This window comes from Cebus imitator, unplaced genomic scaffold (assembly GCF_001604975.1).
Source record: "Cebus imitator isolate Cc_AM_T3 unplaced genomic scaffold, Cebus_imitator-1.0 Scaffold242, whole genome shotgun sequence".
Taxonomy (NCBI): Eukaryota; Metazoa; Chordata; class Mammalia; order Primates; family Cebidae; genus Cebus; species Cebus imitator.
In genome coordinates, this window is record NW_016107557.1 from 3,283,338 (window position 1) to 3,290,395 (window position 7,058).

General features: G+C 41.5%; 1 pseudogene across 1 annotated transcript in view; it reads right to left on the reverse strand.

Moving 5' to 3' along the window:
* Positions 1 to 3,263: 3,263 nt before the first annotated feature.
* Positions 3,264 to 7,058, reverse strand: part of LOC108282512 — a 21,021-nt pseudogene continuing 17,226 nt past the window's right edge. The window contains exon 2 of the transcript XR_001816448.1: positions 3,264 to 3,795. The product of XR_001816448.1 is annotated as a 60S ribosomal protein L14-like (transcript). The remainder of the gene's footprint in view (positions 3,796 to 7,058) is intronic.

Genomic DNA, 7,058 nt, shown 5'->3' on the forward strand with positions numbered 1-7,058 from the left:
TTTAGGAGAGGGATGCATAGATCCCTGACATGATGTCACCCTTTGCCTGGGTGCTGGAGACAGAGGGGCCTCTGGCAGCTGCAGTTGTTGGTGGGCTGGGCTCGCCCACACCCTGGTGCTGGTGGTGCAGATGGGGAGAGTTCCGCCCAAGGAAAGAGAACCTTGTTCTGTTGAAAATCTGTTGAAAAGAGTTCTTATGCAGGATGAAATCCACATGACTGTTTAACACCTCCTTTGGTGTTATTTATGTATTTTTTTACCGATGTGCTGGAGGGGCAGTGTGAACAGTGGAAGGATCTCTGGTCCTCGGCTTCTCAGCCCTGAGCTCTGCTACAAACCAGCTGTGACATGGGCATTTCCCTTTGCACCTCAATTTTCCCTAACATGAGACAAACAAGACCCACCACTGAGTGCGTGTGAGAATAAAATCAGACAACGTATATGAAAATATGTTATAAGCTGTAAAATCAATGTCAGTTGTTACTCCTACACATGTAACATTTAACAGCTTTTCCTGCTCAGCTGATTATACTATGATCTTTCCCTTCTAAGATTTTGCAGGTAGAACCTGGCTATTTTTTTTTAGAACAAAATATCATGCTTTTTAATTTGAGGTACTTTTGTTGTTGTTGTTCTGTATTCTTCTTTGAATGAATGCACAGCATACTGATGTTATTCACTGGATATGGAGTTCCAGTGAAAATTTATCGTAAGTAATTTCAGTGGTAAACAAGTAACTCTAACTCCTGTATTAAGTTAATATTATAATAAATACTAGTAAATGAGAATTTCTATGTATTATTTGTTTCTGGGGAACCCAGTTCAAACAAAACTTTGATTTTCTCCCAACTTTACTTTACTTGCAGGTAAAAATCAGAATAAGCGAATATAAAGAATGTAAGTTTGGTAATGTATGTTGTGTACTTAAAACTGTTGTCCAGTTGCAAATCTGTGCTCTGGATTTCTATCATTTTGCAGAAATGCTGAGAGAGGAGGATGTGTTTCCCTTTGCTGCAGACTTCACTTTTAGCTTTCATAATTAAATCATACTTCCAACCCTCTCATCCTAATGTAAAATTACCTTATGATTTATTAAAAGAGAAGGTGAAATTACAGGGATTCATAGTGGCCTCTTTGAAATTTATTAAAAATTTTAGGCAGGGCCAACATTTCAAACTCATTAATATTAAATGTGAGTCTCAGTGTTTCGAGTATTCTTTAATGCCATCATTCAGAAGAATGTCTATAAAAGAAATCTACTATTTTCCTGTAAATCACATAGTACTGTAATAAAATTTCAGACATTTCTCTTGTAAAAACAGATTCAACTGAGTTTTTTAATGTCTTACTTTGGAGAAGCAGAAAAAGTTCTTTGTGCACTAAATCATTACATATTATTTTATTCAAATACTTAAATTTTATCTGTTTATTTTCAGTTTACTGTTATCACCCCAGAATTCCTGATTGTTGGTAATCTGATAACACCCTCTTTCAAGTTGCTCATACTTTGAGAACAAAGGAAGCTTATCATGATACTTGAAGTACAATAAGCGCAAACACTTCTATTTTATTTGTTGCATGCTATGCACTGTTCTAAGTCCTTTACATACATTTAATCCTCACAACAACTCCATGGATGCATAATATTGATGTGCACCTCATCTGTCTTTAAAAGAATTCAGACAGCTTTTTAATCTACCTTTCCTTCCCTCTGCTAAAAAGGTTGTGAAAAGTTGCTATCATTGAGTTCAGAGAAAAAAGCACACTTTGGGTGGGGGGCGGGGTCCACCAAAAATGTTTTTTGTCAAACTGAAGCTTCTCTTAGTTTCTAGTCAAGAGCTCTACTATCTGCTCAGGGCTTAGGGAAGCCCCTGAGTTTATTTGTTTCTCAGCTGAACTGCCTCAATTCCAGTGGGGAACTGTGGCAAGCCCTAAAGCAGCGACTTACATGTTTGTAAGCAGCTTAAAGTCCTAAGCCATTACTTCCCCAGGAAATCTCAGGGAAAGGAGCATTGTTGGTCTCTCTTCGTGAAAAGATCTTTATTTGTAAAGGCATTCATTGTATGCCACTGTCCTTGATATAGAGGGCAGGAAGGCAATTGTTCAGTGGCCATGAGGAGATGGCCTGTTGATAATGGCAGCTGCCAAGCTGGGTGTGGTGGCTCACTCCTGTAATCTCTTACACTTTGGGAGGCTGAGGTAGGAGGACCGTTTGAGCCCAGAGTTTGTGATCAGCCTGGGCACCATAAGGAGCCCTCCTCTTTACTAAAAATTAAAAAAAAAAAATAGCCTGGTGTGGTCGTGTGCACACTTCTGGTCCCAGATACTTGGGAGGCTGAAGAGGGAGGATCCCCTGAGCCCAGGTGTTCACCGTTGCAAGGAGCTATGATTACACCACTGCACTTCAGCCTGGGCAACAGAGCAAGACTCTGTCTCAAAAGAAAGAGAGAGAGAGAAAAGAAAAAAATGAAAAAGAAAACAAAAATGGCGGCCAAGTGGGTTTCAGCCTAATGTAGCATTTTCGGGTATCTTTAGATAACAGTGACCAAAATAAATTTTAAGCGTGTATTCATGAATGACTTTTCCTCCCATACCAAAAAGTGAAAGCTGAACATTTCAAATAAACAGAGAAACCCTTAGAATGACCTAAATCAGTCAGATAACCCTACAGAAGAAGGACTAGATTGTTTGGGAGTAATTGTGGCCCATTAAGCCAGTGATCTTTCCAGCTGAATCTTTCCTGGAGGAATCAATGTAAATGTGCTGTTGGTTGTTGTCCAACATGATTTTGCTTATCTTTTCTAATATAACTTTTATGCAGTTACAGAGCTTTACAGTCAAGCTGTAAGCAGCACCAGCATTCATGAAACATTCCCCAGCTTCGGCCGTCACAGGACACGTGATGTTGAAATATTGCTTTGTAGCAGCTTCTGGGCTTCTGTGGGACCATGTGGTCAGACTCCAGCACTGTGCGGGTGATTGCGGTTGTACAGATAAGGGATGAGTATGTTCATTTTGTCAAAATCCCACACCTAAAGCTTTCTGAGCTCATAACAAGCAGGAAAGAATGAGACAGCCTGTGCTCAGATTCTCACCACATGGTAGCTTGAAGTGTGGAACTGTGCTGTGATGATGAAGATGTGAGGTGCTGGAGTGCATTTCTGAGATATTACATATCCATGGATGCATCACAAATGGGGCATATTCTTGTCAATTTAAAAGAGTTTAGTTGTGTGGTTTATAGGCTAGAAGAATAACTCTGATTTTTTTTTTTTTAAAGAACCTTTATTACTTTGTATAACTGCCTCTTATGCTTTCTTGCCAGATGCCTTTGGAGCAGGTGCTTTCTGGGCTGGAGCTTTTTGACCCTTTTGAGCTTTTGGAGCAGGCGCTGCCTTCTGGCCTGTGGCTTTCTGGGCAGGAACCTTCTGGGCTGGAGTCTTCTTGCCTGCGGCGGTCATCTTTTTTGCTGGGACTTTAGCAGCAGCTGCAGCAGCACCCTTAGCAGCAGGTGCTATTTTGGGAGAAGCTTTCAGTAGAGCTGCCTTTTGAAGCTTCTTAACTTCATTCTTGATTATTCTGTTCCTCATTTTCTTTGCCTTCATAACTTTAAAATGATCAAAATCTGTCATCTTGGCTTTCCTTCCTCTGGCTTCAATCTTCTTGGCCCATCGAGTGGCTGCCCATTTCGTATTGATGTCTCCTTCTGCCAGGCTTGCCGGACATACTTCTGGCGGGCACTGTGTGGAAACTTGAGGATAACGCTGATTTTTAAGTGCCCTTTCAGCCAAGACACTGCGTGTCAAATGGGCGATGTGAGTCCCTATCGGTTTGTAATGTTGGGCTTATAGCTCTTTTTGGTTGCAAATTTCAGAAGCAAAGCCAAATCTTGGTCGAAGAAAATGGGCAATTGATTGGTACTTCCTCCATCACAGCAAGGCCTGGGACCAAAACCCCACTCCCCTTCTTCATTTTTTGGCTGTATTTTCTTCTGTGGTGGTGTCACGCTTAGTCAAGCTATTCTTGCCATATGATAGTAAGTGGTAGTTTTAGGCTAACAGACTTCAAGCTAGTGATTCCCATGACAAAAGTATCTCTTTTCCATTAGCTCCAGCGAAGTCCCAGAAAGGACACATTGCAGCCCTGCTGGGATCCCAGCACAAACATTGCACCTGTGGAGGGGGCCTCATTAGCCTGACCCAGTCGCACCTAGGACTGGAGTGGTTCATCCACTCCTGGACCGTATCAGGCATGATGGAAGAAAGTAGTCCCCAAGAGAAGCAGGTGCAGTTACGCTGCACTGTAGTTATGTCCCAACATCTCAGTGGTTTGCAACAACAAAGGTTTTTTGTTGCTTGCCTTGTGTGTTCATGGCAGCTTGGCTGCAGCCCAGCCCCAGACCTGTTTGTTGTAGGTAGCCTGGGAAAGCAGCCGTCCCTGGGCACTGCCCGTTTTGTGACGGGGAGAAGAGAAGGTGGTTGACCATGTGGTAGTCCTTCTAGACAGTCTGCTTGGGCAGGATTTCAGACTTCAGATGGCTCCAGGCCAGCTTTCTCTCCCTCCCAGGAGGCTGCCGCTGCCCCACCCTTAGAGAAAAGGGGCAGCTGCAGTCATTGATCACTGCTGCTGATTCAGAATCCCTAGTTGGGAGAAAACTAGGGAAAACAGTGTCTCCCAAATCCAAAAGACACAAATCAGACTTTGTTGGTCTAGGAGAAAGAGCACCCTGCCCCAGCTTGAGGTGGGGTGACTGGGGCTAACAGCATAGCTTTCTGCATAGAATTCTTCCTCACAATATTCTTCCCACACTGCCCCCTTTTACATTCTCAAAGTATGTGAAAAGCCTCCAAATTCAGGACTCCAAGTGTTACATATACCATCTCCTGTTGCATTGTGCATTTTCAGGGTCTGTCTCATACTTTGGTACTAGACATATAATCTATTGCCATCCCAGTGAAAGCTGTGATAATAAGAATCCAATTTTAACATCCTATTACATGATTGTCTTCAACTAGAAATGAAGACATGAAAACTAGTAACTTTCAGTGATCTGAAAGTGAATTAAAAATATGACCACTTAGCTAGGTATGGTGGTATGTGCCTGTAATCCCAGTTATTCAGAAGGCTGAGACAGGAGAATTGCTTGAACCCAGGAGGCTGAGGTTGCAGTGAGCTGAGATTGCACCACTGCACTCCAGCCTGGGCGACACAGTGAGACCCCATCTCAAAAAAAGCACAAAAGTATATATATATGTACACACATATATATGTGTGTGTGTGTGTGTGTGTGTGTGTGTGTATGTGTATATATATATGACCAGTATCTGTCTTTGTTAAGAAAGGCCATGTGCTTTTAAAGTTTGTTGACACCTTTGCTTTCCTTATTTGTGCTTGGTATTTTCTCTAGACCAGGGGCACAGAGGCAATGGAGAGTCACAGTTTTCTATGACCTGTCACTGATTATGGTCACACTGGAAATTCTCCATAAGGAAATGGAGCCAATTGTTATAAAGTGCTTAAGTATTCATTTTCCAATATGTATTCTCCACTTGATTTAAACTGAACTCACAAAGAACAGTGTTCTTTATAAAATATTTTTTTGTTAAAGTTCAAATTCTATCTGGCTTAGCAGTAGAAGCACATGATTTGGTCATTTGGATGGATTATGAGTGAATGGACATTACAAATCATGTCTCCATTACTGGGTTTGTTTGTTTGTTTTTTGTTTTGTTTTTTTGAGACGGAGTTTTGCTTTTGTTGCCCAGGCTGGAGTGCAATGGCGTGATCTCAGCTCACCACAACCTCTGCCTCCCAGGCTCAAGCAATTCTCCTGCTGCAGGCTCCCTATTAGCTGGGATTACAGGCATGTACCACCACACCTGGCTAATTTTGTATTTTTAGTAGAGGCGGGTTTCTCCATGTTGGTCAGGCTGGTCTTGAATTCCCAACCTCAGATGATTCTCCCTCTTTGGCCACCCAAAGTGCTAGGATTACCTGTGCCCGGTTCCATTACTCTTAATAAATAAAAATTGAGTGTCAGAGATGATCCAAGACAGAGATGCAAAACCAGCTGGCATGATCCTCCACCCCGATGCTGCTTCTCCCCAGAGTCCCCTCCCTCTGCTCTGCCCTAGGTGGGGGAAGGAAAGAGAATAAGGGTAAAGGCTGGCCACCTGCCACTGCATCAGCCTGGTGGGGAAGAGGGTGAGATTTAATCTTCAGTCAGGTCAGGGTTTTGTCCACTGACGGGATAAGACCATTCTACTTTGTAAATTGGGATTATGCTGGTAACTTATGACTAAAAACTGTTTGTTATCTAAGAGAGAGCAGAAAAGTTGTGGGATATGCCCGTTTTTTATCCCAGGGAAAGGGAAGATTAACCTCACTTAATACATTTTAAATTAGACTTTATCTTTCATCTTATTAATTTAGAATAAGGTGAAAATAAAATCACATCTCGAATACACCCCACGATCTGTGATTGTTCAACCAGGGACTATGGAAGATGGTCACTCCTCTGTGTTTCCTAGTTTAGAAGGACTTTGGTCTATTGAAGAAAGATGATTACTATCAAGTTTTTAAAGTAAGCTATCCTTTCAGCATTTTGAAAAAGGGAATACAGTAAAGGCACAGTTGAATGCTTAAGTCTGTGGCCTCCAAATCAGGGCCTCAAGATCCCCAGGCACACAATCACCTTTTATGTTTCTTGGTCCATCAGAATGTACAGAGTTAGAGGTTTAAAAACTAAAAATATCCAGAAATGTTTACATACTTATGTTACAAATTAGTGTGTGGTTTCAAATTTGATAGCTTATAATTAGTATGCTAAGTACAAGAGCTTGTGTACCCCCAAAATTTAGCTGGGAGAAGCACAGGCCTTCTGCCTGGTTGGGTCTACAGTTTTCCTCAGGATTTTATCAATCTAGCATTTTTCAAAATAATAAGCTAAGAGAAAATTGACCATCTTGACTTAAATATTTTAGGAAATTCTTTGTGGGGATATAAACACTGAACATAGTCATATATTTTTCTTTTTTTCTTTTTTTTTTTTTTTTTTT